The sequence below is a fragment of the Oenanthe melanoleuca genome, chromosome 7, assembly GCF_029582105.1.
Source record: "Oenanthe melanoleuca isolate GR-GAL-2019-014 chromosome 7, OMel1.0, whole genome shotgun sequence".
Lineage (NCBI taxonomy): Eukaryota > Metazoa > Chordata > Aves > Passeriformes > Muscicapidae > Oenanthe > Oenanthe melanoleuca.
In genome coordinates, this window is record NC_079341.1 from 2,294,509 (window position 1) to 2,312,970 (window position 18,462).

Consider the following 18,462-nt stretch of genomic DNA (forward strand, 5'->3'; position numbering starts at 1 on the left):
TCTTGCAAAAACCTCCCCCTGCTGCTGAAGGTGGTGGAAACCCTCTCTGAAGTGAGCAGCGAAGCAGCACATGTGGGATCAGAGGGTGGCTGGGGGATCTGGCCACATCCAAGCCCTGGTAAACACCCCAGATAATAAAGATGTGTCAGCTCTCTGATATCCTGGTGGTGTTGGTCTCACACTGGCCTCACATCCCTGTGTGGCTCCAAATCCAGAGGCTGGCAAAGAGCACACAGTCCCAAGGAGATGCAGGCTGCATTGCTAAAAAAGCCTGGAAAACTGGAGAGCAGCCTTTCCCTTTAACTCGTGCCTGGCCCAGGGAGGAGCAGGATTTAAGCACGTACCTAAATTTCACCATGTGCTTAAGTGTTGTCCTGAATGGGGAGCCTCTTGAGCTTTAGCTGAAGTGCTGTTCTGAACCAGGGCCAGCAGACTGTGGAAGTCACCTCTTATTGCCTCTATCCACTGTGTTTGTGCTCATTGCAGCTCTCTGGCTGTTTACTACAAGGAGAAAATCACTTTATTTACTTGCAGCTCACTCAGTAACTGAGAGCAGGCAGGTTGGGAGAGTCTCACATCAGCTGGGAGCGAGACATCTGACCTTGTCTCTTGTCTGTCTTGTTTCTATGATCCTAATTCTGCTCTAAATTAATTCTTTTGTTTAGCTGCTGGGGTTTTTTTTTTCCTCCTTTTTGTTTTCGCATGAATGCTTGTCTCTATATTTAGGTCTGCCGGGGCGGGATGTTATGAATAATTGTTGATTGATATTATTAAACACTAACACGCTTGGCTGTGTTGCACTAATGATGGGGCTTTGGGGATATGCAAATCAATTAATTGCAGTAATTGCTGTAATAGCTGTTTTGGAGGAGGCTGTTGAAGAGCCCTTGGGAGAGCGGACAAAGACGGAGACATTTGGAAGTGCAGAAGGGAAGGGGTGCTGGAGTGTCATTGCAGAGGGCTCCTCCAAGTTTCCAACTTGTAAAGTTGGGTTTGTTTTGCTCTCCAAAAGCTGCTCACACCAAATCCTCTCTTGCTTTGTTTCAGAGTTACCCCAGTGTGGCTATTCTGGATTTTTCTGCTGCGGTGGAGCTGAAGAAGCTCACGGATGAGACAGAGCCTTTTCCAGGTAATCTCTTGCCTTAGAAATCTGGGAGACCTCCCTGGAAAACACCCTAAGGGGGAGCAAAACATGTCCAAGGCTAAACCTCTGTGTCATCTCGCACTCAGCAGCTTTGGTTTGTCAGCTGATTCTCATTCACATCAAAGCTCTTTCTCCCCTTCTGTGGCAGCATCACGGGGCCTCACAGCGGGCACAAAGGGACGTGAGGTGCCTCAGGAGCCACGGTGGGAAGGCTGTGAAAGGAATGGGATTTCGGGTATTGTGAGGATGGGGAGGAAAAAGTCTCTTCTGGCTTCTTCCCTGCGCTATATGTGCTTTCCCTGCCTTTGTGTATTATTGTATATTCTTTTGTCTGGCTTTCCATATGCAACGTGCCTCAGTCTCCGTGCTCCAGGGCGGGTGTTCAATGTGGTGCACAGATGGTGCTCCCAGAAATCCCCTTATTTGCTAATGGGATTTTGTGCTAAGCGTTTCCAGTGTTCTTTTCAAAAGTCCCCATGTTTGTGTCAATATGCCCAGACCCCCATCTTGCAGAGACATCCTCTCCCATGCAGCTGAGAACACCACTTTATTTCTGTTTTTTTAATCCCTGGGAAGGATGTCAGGACAGCTTCTGTGGGAGGCAATGGTTTCAGGACCCAGGCAGCTCTGAGATCACCTTGCACAGTGAAAGAGGGTCAGGATAATTGGGGTTGGAAGGGACCTCTGGAGATTCTCCAGTCCAACCCCCTGGCTCACCTGGAGCAGGTGACACAGGAATGCATCCAGGTGTGTTTGGATATCTCCAGAGAATGAGACTCCACGACCACCCTGGGCAGCTCTGCCAGGTGGCCTGGCCAGGCCGATTGGGGCACTCCAATGTGCACTTGTCACCTTGCTGGTGGCCCTGCCCTTACATTTTGTACTGAGATGTACTTACCTATTCAGCAGCTTCCCCTGGGGGTCTTGCAACATTTTAGTAATGCAGTGTTCAGCTATTATGCAGCTATTCCCAGCTATTATGCAGCAATTCCCCTCTGTGCCCTCCATTCTTCAAGCAGTGCTCGAAATCAGGATATAAATAGCAAAAGCCTGGAATATGTTGCTTTTGTTACCAGGGGCCTTTCAGAATAGGTTAGATGTGTGCCAGACAGGGATAATACAGTGCTAACTCTTCCAACGGGGCACAGAGCTGGACTAGGTGACCTCCTGAGGTCTCTTCCAACCCTCATTTTTCCATCCCTGCGTGACATCCCCTGCTAGTGGGTAAGTGGAGCTTTGTTTTGCGTCACGCTGGCTGGAGCAAGGTCAGGGGTGTGTGTCAGGAAGTTCCCTGTCTGTCTGCACACGCCTCATCCTGCGTCAGGCTCTTCTCCTGGACGCTTCTCAGGCTCCTCTGCCACGGGAAGGTGAGTCACACCAAGGCAGAGCTTCTCCTGGAGCTGGCCCAGGGCTCCAGGTGGTTCCTCTGGAGCTGAGCTTAACCACAAAAATCGCATGGCAGCCCCGGTTCACAAAGTCTGGGCAGCCCAAGGCAGGAAACCTGCCAAGGACTGTTCCTGTTGTGGTACAGGACCACGGAGATGGTGGATTTGGGATCAGGAGCTGGCAATGGCTCGCTGACCAGGCAAAGAGAACCAGCTGTGGGATGCTGCTGTGTGCAGACTGACCCTTAGAACCCCTGGATGCTTCTCTGAGCATCCAGGACTGTGCTGTCCTCCAGGACGGGGTCTGACACTCAGGAAACCCTCATCTTCAGCTCTGTGCTAACAAAGTAAGACTTGTGGTTACCTCCACAGCACCTGGATCTGTCTCCAAGTTTTGTTTGGACCATTGCTCCACCTTTTGAACATCTGGCTGGCACGGCGTTAGTCCATCTGTGACTACTTTGTCCAAAATTTAGGAGCTATGGGGAACTGTGGAGTGCAGCCCTCTATGTCTCAGAGCTCTTCTCAGCAGCAGAGTTTGGGAAATAACATTTTTTGGGTCTGCAAAAGATGGCAGGGAACCGGCACAGACACTTCTCTTCAGCAGTGCCCCGCTGCGATCCGATGTCTCTGCGGGGAAAACAGCTCTTCAGAGGTGTTGGCTTTCCGTGCCCATCAAGAAATACCTCTTTGCCTCGTGTTTTTTCAGCCTCTCAGCCTTGCTGATTTTATCACCCTTCTGATAAGGGTGATTAGATCTGATTTGTTTGAATTACAGCTCGGCTGCTTTCGGCTCTCACAGACACAACACGGTGCTGAGCGGGGCTGGAGCAGGGAAGTGAGGAGGGAGAGCCTTTCTCCCCCTCTGATAATAGTTAGCAGATGTGATACCATTACCAGGTCAAGGATCTGAAACCAGCCAGCAGCAGGAAAAGCGCTGTGCTCGGCTGGCACTTGAAAGCCGTGCAGGGAAGGATGTGGCAAAGGCTGAGCCACCCCGAGCTCAGCAGCAGCTCGGAGCTCTGCTCTGCGAGCTTTCACAAGCTGCGGGATTTTTAAGCAGTCCTGTTTGCTGGTTTGGCCCCAGGAGCTGTTCTTTACGTTTGGAATACACCATTGGTGATGTCTTGTTAAAAATCAAGGCTGCCCACGGCTTGCTTATTGCTTGGAAGCTGCGAGCAGGCAGTTTGTCAGTGTGTCTTGTTTTTCTGGAGGTGTGATGCCCCATTTTTTCTCCTTTTTAGAGGCTCCTGGGCTACTAGAAAGACTTTTCCCCCTGAACTAGGTTTTGTGAAAGGTTGGTGCCCTGCTGTGAGCCACACCATGATGCACACAATATTAAAACCTGGCTTTCTATGTTATCAGGAGCATTTTTTTTCCTAAAGCCCTTGCAGTAGCTTTCCAGGGTAGTTCAAAAAATCTGGGACAGGTCAGAAAGATGACTGTGCCCTTGTGGCTTTTGTGTCCTTTGTTCTAGGGGCTGAAAATCTAAAAGAAGACACGATTCAGCTGTGGGTTTGGTGCTGGTTTGGGCTCTGGGAGGAGCCTGCCTTCTGCCTGCAGGTGCATCTTTTCTGCAGAGCTTGGCCAGGAGCATCCCTGACTCTTGCCCTCCTCCCCCCAGTGATTGAAATCATAGTGGCAGAGCCTTGTGGGATTGTTTTTTAGGAAAAGGCTGTGCCTTAACTTTGGTTGATTTCAGTGAGAGCAACATGCTTTAAAAGCCATTCCTGGGCTCCAAGCAGCCCTTGGAAAAAGAGCTTCCCAGGTTTCTAGCTGGAAGGGTGGTCATCAGGAGAGTAAGTGATCATTCCTAGCACGAGGGCAGAGAGCTGCAGGAGTTTTTTTAAGAAGACAAATGGGTGTTCTTACAGCATGCCAACAAAGAACAAAATATCTGGGAATACTGGGATGAGTCTTGAGGAGTTGCTCTGGGGGAAAGGTGAGTTGCATCTTTAAAAGCTTCCATGGGGAGGATGTGGCAGCTTCACCTTAACATGGAGGTGTGAAGGAAAAACTCAACCTGGGCTGTGTTTTCATTGCTGCAGTGGGTGGTGGTGATGTGATGTACTGGTGGTCTCCTGGCAGAAGTCCCTTTCTCTTTCCTTGCTTTTTTTCCCTTTTCATTGCTCCCCTCGCCTCCAGCAAGGTGTCCTCCTAGGTCAGGTTTAAGGTGAGAGAAGGGAATATTCACATATGCAACTTAATGAGTGGTTTGAGTGCATGCAGTGTGAGTGCAAAGCAGGGGGGACAGCAGTGCTCATAGATGTGTCTGGAGAGGCTGTAAATAAATTCCATATATTGCACTCTCCTTTGCTTCACTCATATGCCCATGGCACATTTTCTAGCCCCACAGGTGGCAAACCCTTCCAGGTGGTGTTTGCCCATACTGAGAGCCCCTGTGAGCTCTCCTGCCACTGCTCTTTGCTGCCCAATGGCCATGGGAAGAAAACTGCAACGCTCACAGCGCACCTGCTCTCTCCCACCTCCCCCTACATCTCCTTCCACAGCTGATTTGACCAGGTCACTCCCCAGCTTTGATTCTCTCCTCTTACTGAGAGACCTCCCGTGGCTGCATTGTCTGGAGAGCTCTGGTGGAGGTTTCAGAGCTGTGCTTGCACCTCAGTAGAGAGCAGCTCTCATTAACAGCCTCGGGAGGGTGAGCATCGCTGTGCCTTCAAAGGAAGCACAGAGGTGCTGAGCCAGCTCCTGGCCCCCAGTCAGATGGAGCTCTGCTGAAGGCATCAAGATCAAACCATCAGCTGGGGAGAGCAGAAGGGATGCAGGCATTGCTCCATGAGGCAGGAGCTGCCTGGCATTGTGGCTCCTGGAGACACCAGGTGTGAGTGGGGATGGTACCAATGAAAGGGCAGCAAGCCCAGCTCTTGGGAGAGTTTCAATGCACGTTCTGCTGGTTATCCCAAATTCTCCTAGGACTGCCCACACCAGTGGCAGCTGGCAGAAGATATATGCCCTCAGTTGCTGAGGCTCAGGAGCCAAAGCCCTCATCCCCCTGCTGCCCTCCTCCTCTCTGCACACCTCTGCCAGCCCCTCTGTCTCCTCCTCAGAGCTGCACCTTGGTGGATGAGCTCCAGATGGCTGGGTGGAACCTTGCCAAGCACGGGGGGCTATCAGCAGTGCTGGGGATGACTGTAGGCTTCCTGCTGGGAACTATGTGGAGATGTGTTGGCTCCTTAATTTAGGCCCCTAAAAAAGCACTCTCCCAACTACTTTTGGCTTTCCCTTTAACCTAATGAGTTCTCCCTTTTCCAAAAAGTCTGAGGCCAGTCAGTCCTGAGCATCTCTTTGTCTGATTCCCCTTGTCTGGAAGTGTATCCAAGGAGTGCAGTGGGGTGGAGGTAGGTTGGACTTGGGCCATCCTTTGGCTCCTGCCATGAGTGCATAAACTTTTATCTTTTCAGTGTTACCATTAAGGGGAGTTGAAAAAAATAAAAAAGGAAAGGAAACTAAACCACAAACAACTGCATTAAAATAATAATCAGAGCCTCATGAAAGCACACAAAATCCCAGCAAACCCTCTGTGCTTTGAAATTTGAATCTTATCTCCCCCTGTCAAGGTTAATTGTTGCTGGGTTCAAACCATGGACAAGCTTTCATTAAGGCTGGAGATGGGAGCCATGGCTGGGCTGGATGTGTTGGAGCAGAGTTGAATTTGGTCCAGTGTGTTAAGGAGGGAGCCACATCTGTAGCTACACAATTTCATTGGATTTAAGTCTCATCTTTAATGTTTCTGGACAGTCTTCTCACAAGGTTATAACCTGTAGAGCTGTTTTAAATGTGGTCACTTAATTTCTTTCCATATAATTTTATTTCTTTCCATATCACATGGAAGACTGGAGAATTGCAGTGTGATCAGATCTGGAGAGCTGAGGAAGAGCTGATAAACGTTCTGCTATAAAAAGACCCTTTTAGTTTATGTGGTGGGGAGCAAATAGTCTGTCCTGGGAAGCAAATCCTCCTCATTTCTCACTTAATCAACCTCCCAAGAGCTACACACTGCTGGTTTTGTCTTTTTTGGACCACTGCAGAGTTGCTTGTGTAGCCCAAACTGTGTGTTCAGGATCCCAAGCTCTTCTGGTTGTAGTTGTTGCTCCTGCAGCTCATGTTCTTCCAAAGGGATGCTTGGAGAAAAAGGGCTTCTAAGAGCATTATCAATGAGAAAAACACATCACACCATTAAAAACACACGAGTGAAAAAGGCACAATGAGTATTGGAAAAAGTTTTATACCTCCTTGAACTAGAAAATATAAAGATACATCAATAAAATGGCAGTCTCCTCTACCCCCCCAGAGTCATGCCTAGATTAATTTGGGAGACAATTTTTCTACATGCAAATATGTTGGGATTATAGTTCTGCTTGGGTAAATTAAAGAAACTGTTCAATGCCTCAATCTGATCAACCATGAAAGGGTTCTCTTCACCTCTGCTCTGTTTCCTGGGATGCTCCAGCAAAAACAACGCTGAGGAGATATTGGATGAAAAGAAAATTAATTTATTTTCTCAGCTATTTTTTTGAGGTGGGTAAGAGAGTTGCTTGTGCCAGTGCTGGAATCTTTCCCAGTGTTTGTGTTAGAACAAGCAATAAGGAAAACAAGCTGGTTTTGGAAATAACAGTGGTAGTTTTTGTGTTGTTGGGGCTTTTTTTTTTCAATTTTTCATGACTTTTACCAAAACTTTTCAAATTTCTAATACCAAATAAAATTAATTAATTCCTCTCCAAACTCCTTTCTCTCAGCAGCTTTGCAAAGCATCTCCTAAAGCGGTGATTTTGTAGGGCTGAGCCTCGGGTGGTTTGTGGGTTCTCTGGTGCAAAGCAGGAGAGCTGTGTCACTCTGGGATGTGCAGCTATTGGGTGCCAAGGCCTTGGAGGAGCCCATGTCCCAAAAAAGAGTCCAAGGAGCTGCAGGACTGGCTGTGCAGGACTCCTCCTTGGCTGTTTTGACACAAGGACCCCTCAGACACGGCTAACGGGCTGTGGCCAGCCGTGACTTGACATGATTGCTTAGCATTCCATCCCCACCTTTCCCCCAGCCCGCTCCTTTCCTGTGGCTTGTTTTCATTTCCTTGCTAATTCAAGCATGTCTGATGTTAGCAGGAGGAATTTCTGTGTGGTGCAGAGGTCAGGGAGAGCTGACTGGGACTGGATTTTACAGGTGACGTTCATGTGTAGAGAGGTGGGGGGAGCGGGACAGCAGAAAGGTCACGGAGATGGGAGCTGGGAGAATTGCTGTTGTGTTTGGTGGGGAAGCCTGGGAGGGGGAATGCAGTGGTGGAAATGAGGTTAAAACACTTGTAAATGGGTTCAGCCCGTGGGGAATTGTGTTGCTCTCTGCTGTTGGAGTCACAGGAGCGCCTGCTCCCTCTCTGTGGTCACCAGCCCCTGGCACTCTGTGCCCTCACACGCCATCCTTGGTCACCACACAAGTGCTGGTGATAAGCAGGTATCCCTTGCTGGCATGTAGGAAGAAGAGTCACCTTTCCTTGGGAATGCTTTCCCCAAAATCTGCTGCATCCCTTTTGTGGGGCTCAGCCTGTTGCTGTGGCTGACAGAAACCAGACCCCTCACTTTTGTGTGGACTCTATCCACCAGCAACCAGCTGGTGCTGGTATTTAATATCAGCTGGGAAAGCCATCAGGAAGCTTTGGTTGTTCTTTTTACTTTCCTTTTTTTAAAATTTCACTTTCTCAGCCTTGCTCCCCACTCTCTGCTTGGTCTCTGTGGTTCCATGTGCCCCCAGCAGGCACCCACACAGTGCCAAGCTGTAGGAACATCCCTGATTTGTCTCACCTTGGGCAGTCTGAACTTGGCAGCATTTTTATCAAACAAAGAGAAAAAAGCTCTGGAACAGGTAATTTTCCCCAGTCAAATGCATTTCCATGCCCGAAAGTGGGTACATGTTCAATTTATTAAAAGCAATCCTTAGAAGGATACAAGCTGTGGCTTTTAAATTTCTTGTGTGTTTGTTTTCATGAAGAAGAAAAAAAATCCCATGTTTTCTTCATTAATGGATGGTAATTACTTTAGTACAGCAGAAATCTGATGTTGAGCTTCAAACTAAGTAAATCTCCATTTATTAAAACCCTAAGTGCCTGTGTTTCCAGATTTTTTCACGGTACATTTAGGCTCAGCTCAAGGCTGAGCAGCCTGAGCTCTGATCCAGCAGGAAGGGATCTAACAGTGGCGTTGACTTTCGGGCTGCATTAAAGGCTGGTGCCATGCAGGGGTGTGAAAAGCCTTTCATGTGGCCACAGGAGGACTCTTCAGAGGCCAGCCTGTGTGGAGGAAAATCTGGGAGCAAGGCAAAGACAGGGATCCAGCCTGCTAGAGGCACCAGATAAGGTTTCATTTCTGGGGGCTGGTTCCTGTGCTCTAAAGCAAACAAAGCCTCGGGTTTGACTTTGCTCATTTGGTTTTGCCTTTTCTGGAAATGTCTTGCTTTATCAAGCAGAGCTGTGAGCCTCCAAAATCTGGGTTTGCAAGAGGACACTTGAGCAGTTTTTGAGAGATTTCTGTGTCGAATCCAGTCAGCTGAGGAGGGACCCTCTTCCCACCAGTGTCTCCAGTTTATTACCAGTCTGAGTGATGCAGTTGGAAGGAGAGGTGGCACTTCCCACCAGCTGTGCTTCCTAAGCTTTGTATCCAGCTCAGTGTGACCATGAGCCTTGCAGGCACCATCATTAGCAGGTAATTGTCCCCTTCTGGAATCAGGTGAAGCCTTTGCACTTGCCTTCGATTTTGTCCAGTGTCAAATGGGTACTGAAAGCCTTTCCTTCCTCTCCAGAGGTGCTTCATTCCAAAGGATCACAAGATGAGATAGGTTAATAGCAACAGTGAAAATCTGTGCCCTTAGCAGCTGGTGCTGGATTAATGTGGGTGCCCCATTTTTAGAAGAGAGGAAAGCAATTTCTCCCCACTGGCACGAGCTCTGTCAGGCCCTTTTGCAATCTGCTAGTGCTGGTATTATATTGACTAGAACTGGAAATAAGGAAGCCAAAAGCTAGTCCAGCAAGGGATGCAACCACCCCAACCAAAGGCTCCAGAAGGCATTGACATCTCCCTGCCCCTCCCAGTGTTCAAAATGCCCACAAAACTTCTGTGTGCTGTGGGAAAAATATGTAGGAAATGAGCAGATGCCACAGGTGATGGTCCTGAGGAACTTTGCCCTCACTTTTCCTCCCTGCAACCATCTTCCCCTCCTGGAATAATGTTCCTAAATAAATCACATTAAATTCCACACCTTCTTCCCAGGAAAACCACCCTGGAGTGATAGGCATTAGCATAAGCAAAACTAATTCCCTAACTTATCTCCAGCGTGCCGTATAATTGATTTCATCAAATAAAATCTGCCTAATAAAGCTCTGGAAGTGAAGGGAAAGCTACAGCTTAATTGTAGTTCAGCCAAGAATCAACTCCTCATCTTCTGTGTTGTTTTCTGACAATTCCTTTGTGTTGGTAAGGGCCAGAAAAAACTGGACATTTTACAAATATTTCTGTCCTCTGGATCACTGGCGTTTTATATCCCGACTGAAAATGAAAGGAAGTTTTGCAGATTGGATCAGCCACAGTAAGGAAATGTCAGGGTCAAAATGTCCAGCATGAGGATCTTTACCCCTCCATGAAGCTAAACATGAATTTTATCTGTAAATTTGTATTTTAGTTCATACTGTTCCTTCCTCTGAAAACAGAGATGGGGAAAAAAGGGAACAAGACTAACTTATTTTATGATGTCTTTGTTTTAGAGACAAAATAAAAATGTAAAACACTAAGTACAAGCCCAGTCCTTGTTTGCTGAGTGGTTTAGGAAATATTTTGGATAACACATCTGCAGTGAAATCCTGCAGTCATTCACACTGAAAGATAGTCAGCTTTTCTTTGTTTTCAGTTTGGAATTGTCATATCCAGGAGGAAAAAAAGGAAGGATTGGACTATATTTATCCCACATTTTCCGAGATGCCTGGAGAGTGGTGGATGGTCTGGGTGAGTAGGTGCTGCATGGGCATAAATTGCCATTTTGTTTTTCATAATTGAAAATAAATGTTGTAGCAGTCCAGCCCAGTCAAAATGCAAGATGTAGGGTTTTTTCTCAAGATGGAACTGTTTCCCTTTTGAGTGCTTATTTTAGGAATGGCTTAGATCTCTCCAGTGGGAATGTCAGCTGCAATTTTTGAAAGTTTGTTCTTCTCCTTGTCTCAATTTGTTGCTGCTTTTCATGATCAGAGAGAATGCAGGAGATGTTTTGGCCACGTAAGAAGCCTTAAGGTCTTCAGAGGAAGATGCTAAGGGAAGTGGTGAAATGACAACTCCTGTCTCTTCTCCTTAATCCTGTCAGCCTTGGGATTTCAACATGGACTGCTGAGATGGGAGCATCATCTTGATTTGGAGCTCCAGTCCAGGTGGGTTGAACATGCCAGATGTAGCAGCCTGGGTTCAGCAGGGATGATTTAAAGCAGTCATAACATGGCAGGCTTTTAATTCTGGGGATGCCCCATGTTTGTCTTCAGGCTGGGAGGCTGCAGAGATCAGGGAGGGTTAGCAATGGGTGGAGGAGAAAAAAGGAGTGTGCTGTCCAGAGCTTGAATTTCCCTCACCCACCATCCATGCAGAGCTGGGCTTCACCAGAGACACCTCTCCTTACCCTCTCTGTTTGCACAGCTGGGTTTGAAGCATGCTCTTGTAGCACATACATTCAGAACAAATATTATCCCTATCCCTATCTATCCATCCTCCCCCTGGTGTTCTTGTGTGCAGGATCAGCTTCAGCCCGTGCCTCCAATCCTGCAAGATGCTGCAGCCAGCCTGGCCTTGAAACACACCTTCCCCAGGCCAGCCACTGGGAATGGGGGCTGGAAGGTGCCTTCAGCCAGGCCTGGATGCTGAGAGAGGTTTCAGTCTGCCAGGAGGAACAGTGAGGTATGACAGGGCTGGCTTTGTGCAGCTCATTACGCTCCCGTCGCTGATTTCTAATCGGAGTCCTGGCGCTGAGACAGACCAGGTTTGCTTTTACTAAAAACAGAGGGGTGGGTTTTTTATTTTTCTTCTACCAAAGTATGTAACTTTAGATGGCCATCTCTGTGCCTGGTCACCTCTGAGATTTTTTTTATTTTTTTCTACTGACATTCACCTTGACAAGCTACAAAGAGGTAAAAACTACAGTGGCTTGCTGTGTCTTGACTAGTGTCTTGCTTTGATAGAAATCCTCAGGGTAAAAAAAACCACCTTGTGCAGCAAAAGCAAAGGCTGAAGTGGCTTTCATGAAGCAGGCTTAGTTCCCCTGGAGGACTGACATCCCCATTTTTGAGGCTTAATTGCGTGAAGTCTCCTGTGATAATTTCTTAGACAGCGATGAAAAGCAGCTGGAGGCAGTGAGGGGTATGAGCCCAGCGGGTCAGAGCAGTGTCTTGATAGGGCAACAAAGAGATCCAAAGCCTTGGACAACAGTGATCCTGTCGGATGTGCTTAAAGCCTCTCTTCATCCATTGCTAACACAGATCCCTGGGGCTGATCAATATTAAAATGCTGCCCTGGAAGGTGTGTTTCCTGTGCAATTTGGGACGATATTGTGATGATAAAGGAATGCTTTTGTACTAAGTGGTTTGGAGCAGAGGCAGTGTTTGTAAGAGTCTGACACAGGGCTGATGACATCAGCCTGGCCACACAGGGTGATGGCAAGGACCCATCAGCAGCACCTGCCTTTGTGTGCAGGGATGACAAACCAGGCTCCCTGCAGCAGGAGCCTGAAGGTTTTTGTAACAGTGGTGGATGTTTTGCACCACTTAATTAGTGGTTTTTCTGGAGTCTCTTCTGCCTTCACTCAGAGCCAGGATTAAAAAACACATGAAGGAGATGAATTTTCTCGTGTTCAGGTTTGGTTGTTTATTAAATCTTATCAAAAAGTACAGAGAGTTCAGCAATGCTTCTAGCTACCAGCTAAAAATGAGCAAAATGGAGCCAGATCCAGCAGCTACAAGGTCTCTTAAAGCTAAACAGTCCAATAGAGAATTAACACCTGTATTATTTATATTTTTAACCCAATAATTAACTTCCCATGACCCTCAGTGCAGCACTGACTGTCCAACCAAAAACTACTGCCTGAAACTGAAACCATGGAGAGGAAGGAAGAAGACAGAAAGGAAAGAACACCCAAAATCCTCCATTTTGTCCCACACCTATTACTATATTATAAAAACCTCAAATTTAAAACCCTTCACCATGTGTGTGAAATCACACACTTTATTTAACTACACACCTGTGATTTTAACACCATCACTCAAATTTGGAAACCTCCTCCAAGGCCTCAGGTCAAAAGCAGTGTTCTCCAGGGGTCAGTTCCAGAAACCACAGAAAGCTCAAAAATCCCAGGTTTCTGGGATCCAACAGGTTTTGTGTTCCTGGCTCCCCTTTTCCACTCCATATTTCAGGATCAGGCGAGGCTGTGCTTGCTCCCTGTGTGTTATCCCACTCCCAGTGTTCCCTTTCCTTGCTTTCCCAGTGATCCCAGTGTCCCAGCCCCTGGGCTCAGCTCATAGCAGTGTGTGGGGTATTGATTTCTGTTCCACAGAATGATAGCCTTCAAAGGATGGCTGGCCATAATGAGCTGGGCAGCTGCCAATAGCTCCGTGCCACCAGCAGCTTGTGACTCTCCGTGTCAAAGCTCTGCTGCCCCTCAGTACTTCAGATGGCTTTGTGTCTGTAAGAGCAGGCACAATGTCTCAGCTTCTTGGGGTGAGCCTACATCTTCTGAACCCTTTTTGAAGCTATTTCTGCATTTGATTTGGCAGCCTAAAGCCCACAGAAGGGAAGAACATAGGTTTGGAGGCATGCAACCCCTACGTTTAACGTGGACATCACAGCCCCCTCATAAACCCTAAGGAACAGGCAGTTTTGAAAGCCCTCTGCAGCATTGACTTCTCATTTTCTGCAGCATCAGCATCACTTTGAAGAACAGGGGGCTTTGTAATGTAGTTGTACATTATTCCTGTAAGCATCTAAGTGCCTCCTGGGAGTGCATGATGGCTCAAGATGCTTCATAATTTATTCCTTCTCACGTTTTTCAGCTGTGCAATGAAACATTTGTGAATATCCAGGTACGAGGGTCCTTACACATGGCATTGACATGAACCAGGCTCACATGGAAACCGTCACATCACCTGCAGGAAGGAGAACAAGAAGGTAGGAATGAGTCTCAGAATTTCCTGAACCTGTGTGGCGGGTGTGAAACTCCTGAAAAAGTTTTAAACATGGTAATTCTGCTTCTTGAATCCTCTTCACTCTCAGTAGTGTTGTTCCTGTGTAAGTATTTGATAGGCTGGTTGATGTTGAGATGGTAGCATCAGATCCTACAGATCCAAAAGCATCTGTCCCAAAGTGTGAAGTTCCACTTGTAACTCAAAGAAGACCTCAATGGCCAAATGTATGCAAGGGATTACAAGCCCCACTTGCCTCTTGCTGGTGAGAGCAGGCTTATGTCATCCCAGATACTTTTTGAGAGTAAATAAATGGCTTTGTTTTACATTATTTGAGAGAAGCCTAACAGGAAATTTGCTCTGTTGACTTCAATGACCTTGAAAACACCCGTAGCCATTTAGTCTGGTTCATTCAAGTTCTGTGTGGATTTGTTATGGGGATGTAAATGCTGGTTGAAATCTTACAAAGATAAGCTTTCCTGAGTGGGAAGGCCAAGAGACTGCAGTTCAGTGAGTAAACAGAGAGGAATCTTTACTTCTGGCTCCACATTGGGATTTCTAACTCACTGCTTCTCCAGGCTGAATGCCAGTGAATCCTTGAAGGTAAGGCAGAGTGTGGTGGTCCTTTGACAAAATGAGTCTGGAGGGGTTGAGATACCATCAGCATATCCCTGTCTGCTTAAATTAGCTGATGCAGAACTAACAGGGGTCCTATGACTCAGGGTATGAAGTAAATACCAGTCACTGCTGAATGTTGATCTTTGGAGCACAGAAATTGTTCGTGGCGTGTTGACCTGCCCTGAACTCCTGGGCAATCCTAGGAGTTACTGATAGCTACAGCCCAAACACAATGAGCAGCACCTTCTGCTCTGTGCAAACACACTGTGAGACCAATACTGAGTCCCAGGGACTGCCCTAAATCCATCTTTTGTTTGCTCTGACTTCCCAACGTGTCCAAGGCACAAGGAGCTGTTCTGGAGCTCCTTGTGGTCGTGGGCACCAGATGTTTGCCCTACCACAGCTGGCCATCCCTGCTACCCAAACACCTGTCTGTGCTCATAAGTACTTCATGCCAAATCCTGGAGGATGAGCCAAAATGTCTTGATAGCCTGGGAAAGCCCCAAAACTGTGTGTAATGTCTGTTTTGCAAGACCAGTCACCATGTGTGGGCCTCTTGCTCAACAATGGACTACTCGGTGCAGGTCTTGCAGCAGTTGGAAGTGCTTTTTTCCCTCTCCTTCATCCATCTGGCCGTTCATAGCTTGGTGGAGGATCCAGAGGATTTAGAGGGACTGGCAGAAGTGGCAGCTGGCCTGGTGGCCATGCTGCTGTCTCCTGGTTCCCTGCAATAACCCATAAATTACCCTCCCTTTTCTGGAGCCAGCGGTGGGTGTGTGCTGATTACACTCTGGGCTTGACTCATCATTGCAGCTTGGCTTCAAAACCAAATGTATCCTTTTCTTTTTCGTGTCAAGAGCATGATTAAGTCCTCCTGTTTCTGTGCAAGAGCCTGGAGCAGCTGCCTCTGTTCTCCTCTGGCTGGACTGTGTTTCTCAGGATACAGGAGGGATGCCAAGGATGCAATGGCTCTCCTGGGAGAGGGTTGGAATGAATCATGTTGAGGGAGCTCCAGCAGAAAGTTTCACCCACAAAGGGTGGAGAACAGCAGCTGATTTAGACCAAATGATGACTTAACCTTGAAAATTAAGACGTTCCTTCAATTTTTGTCCTGCTGGAAAACTGAAAATATTTCCATGACGATAGTTCCATGAAACCTAACTTTTTTTTTTGGCAGAAAACCTTTCTTCTGCCCGAAATCTTCCTGTTGGATTGCTCCCACCAGCGCTATTGGTGGGCTGGGAATTTTCCAGGACTAGCCTGAAGTTTCAATCAAGGAGTTGTTTGGGGTTTTTTGGTTTGTTTATTTGTTTGCTTTTAGGCAGCCAAGCAGAACAACTGCTGGCAAGAACTTTAGTACCTGATTCATCCCTATAAAATTCTCTGCAAAGTGAGAAGGCATTTGCTTTTAAAACTGAATTTCCTCTGCTACTCCAAGTAAGAGTTAATAAAGGACTTAGAGGTGTTTGTTTCATTTTGGGTGCCTAATCGGTTCTCAATTTGTTTCAGATGAGCCATGTTAAATTTATCCCATGACCCTGTAATTACAATCTGTCTTTCCATCCCTTAAATAGCCACTCTGTCTTTTCAGGCATTATTTTGGTTCACCTTCCTGGCATCCAGTTTTAAGTAAATATTTTAAGCTCTGAAGAGCGTGGTTCTCTGCTTTCCGCTCTCCTGGCTTCCTTGAGGACAGCAAGGGCTTCACAATTTCCACTGACGGGCTTCAGATCAGCTCCAGATTTCTTTCTGGCCTTTCATTCTGGTGAAGAACAACTTCTTGGCTGTTTAGAGAATGGAAAGGAGCCTCAGGGAATCTCCTTTTTCTGTCTGACAGTGGAAAACGGGCACTTTCTTTATCTTCTGTGCTTTGGTGCAGCTGAAATGTGCTGGAGCAGATCCTGGAAAGGGAAGGTCCTGCAGAAAGAAGAGAGGATGGACCCATCCTTCCTGGAAAGGGTGGAGCAGGGTGGCCTCTGGCTCTTCAGGACATCATGGAACACCACCCATCACATCCTGGGGATGACTTCAGACTGGCTTGAGGATGGAACACCACCAAGGAATGACATTTCACTTGGATTTCTAAAGTTCTAGGCAGAGCTTCTGCTCTGGGTCTGGTTAGTAACTGAGTTCATAATTTTGGCTTTCACTGGTGCTTTGAAATGGAACCACTCATGAGGCAATACAGGAGTTTTTCCCACCTCCTTCTCCTTTCCTGCATGTCTTGTGCTCCTCCAGGTTTTATTGCACTGATCAGGAAACATGGAGTTGAAATAGCCACAGCTTTACTTTGAAGACTGCTGCATTAAAAAGAGCTGCTTAACTCCCTTTCTGTCAAGCTCATGATATTAAAATCAGTAATTACCCCACTTTTCCAACTGGTTTTAGTGGTGTGAGCTGTGCAGAAAGGACTCACATACTGTGACTGCAATGCACTTGGCACCTGAGCAGAGAAGGGGCAGGTCATGGATAAACACTGGGCAGGACTTCTCATTGCTGGGATCTCTCCTGATGGTAGGAAAATCTCCAGGGTTGGTTTTGCTCATGTTGTTTCTGTTCCAAGTGGAACTGATTATAAAAAGGAGTGTTAAGATGGTCCTGAGGGGGACTGAGAAGACAGAGAGGGTTGAGAGCTAAGAAAGCTCTGAGGAGGCTTAGAAGGGACAGAAAAATGTGATATCCAATACATAGGGGTTGAGAAGTTCAGCTACTGTGATGATGGGTATTTTTTGGGAAGGAAAGATGTGTCCAGTAAAAAATCCTTGAGTTTCCACATGCTTAATGCCTAAACCTGCCTCAGCAGAGCAAATTCTCACCAGCTAGGGTGAGAAGTGATTTTACAAAGACATGTAGGACAGGACAAGGGAGAATGGCTTCCCACTGCCAGAGATCATGGTTATATGGGATATTGGGCAGGAATTGTTCCCTGTGAGGGTGGGCAGGCCCTGGCACAAGGTGCCCAGAGCAGCTGTGGCTGCCCCTGGATCCCTGGAAGTGTCCAGGGCCAGACTGGATAGGCTTGGAGCAACCTGGGACAGTGGAAAGTGTCCCTGCCTGTGGCAGGGGGTGGGACTGGATGGGCTTTAGGTCCCTTCCAACCATTCCATGATTGTCCCAGAGCTCTCCAAGGTGAGCAGTGGCAAAGCCCCAGTGGAGAGACTGATTTGTGTTTTTCTTCTGGCTGAAGGAGAGCCAAGTAAAGCCCTCCCTTCCCAGCACTGGTTTCTTCGAGATGGCAATGCCTGGCTGTGAATATTCATGTGCAGCTTGTTTCTGCAGCAAAAGTGTGAGCAGGGCTGGGGTGCTGCTAATTGCAAGTGAAAGTGTTAATTTTCACACAGTTGTAAAAGAAATCCTAATTTGTGAAGATTTTGCTTGAGTCAGGAGTGAAGTTCCTGTCACTTTTAGAAGGCACAGATGGGAAATGCTGAGTTGGAATATTCAGCCCCTCTTAAAATACTTTATTCCATCAGAAAGATTCCCAGGCTCTCTCAGCATGTTACTTTGTCAAACTCACCTTTTTTTTTTTTCCCTGAGAGAGGTTGGAGTCTCGACTTATTATTCAACTTTCTATTGCAGCTTTGTTTAGTGGAGTTTATACATTCTTAGATCAAACATTATACAATCTGACCAGGAATCATGCAATCACAGTGGGAGATGGGAAGAAACAGCATAATTTATTTTATAAACAAAGACATCATCCACATTAAAGTACCAGTTGGTTAATAAAATGGGTTTTAATGCAATAAAAAAAATAAATATGCAGCTTTCCCTGAGCTGTGTTTAGAAATAGTTGCACTCAAACGAGGAATGTGGCACTTGTGTCTTCCCACAGAGGCTGCCTTCATCTCCTGAAAGCAGCTACCCTGGCTGGTTTTGTCTGGGAAGGCTGGAGGGATTTGACCAGCTCCTTATTGTAAAATGGAGTGGATAATGAATGCCAGCAGAAGGGCTAAACTCCATTTAATATATATCCAGAGATGAACCAGCTGCTCTAGGTTGGGAACATGCACAAGCTTGTGCTAGGAGAGCTCTGAGGAGCCTTAGCAGGGACAGAAAAAAGTGATGTCCCAGCATCAAGAGATGTTGTCATTACCCACAGCTTGTTC

The 18,462-nt window shown here is 47.0% G+C and overlaps 1 long non-coding RNA gene across 1 annotated transcript; it reads left to right on the forward strand.

Annotated features, from left to right (window-relative positions):
- The first annotated feature begins 1,053 nt into the window (after nt 1–1,053).
- LOC130255567 (uncharacterized) lies at nt 1,054–17,201 on the forward strand. The gene is made up of 5 exons (XR_008840951.1): nt 1,054–1,129; nt 10,770–10,945; nt 11,301–11,544; nt 13,607–13,721; nt 16,233–17,201. It is a non-coding gene; the product is annotated as an uncharacterized LOC130255567 (long non-coding RNA).
- Nucleotides 17,202–18,462: the final 1,261 nt, after the last annotated feature.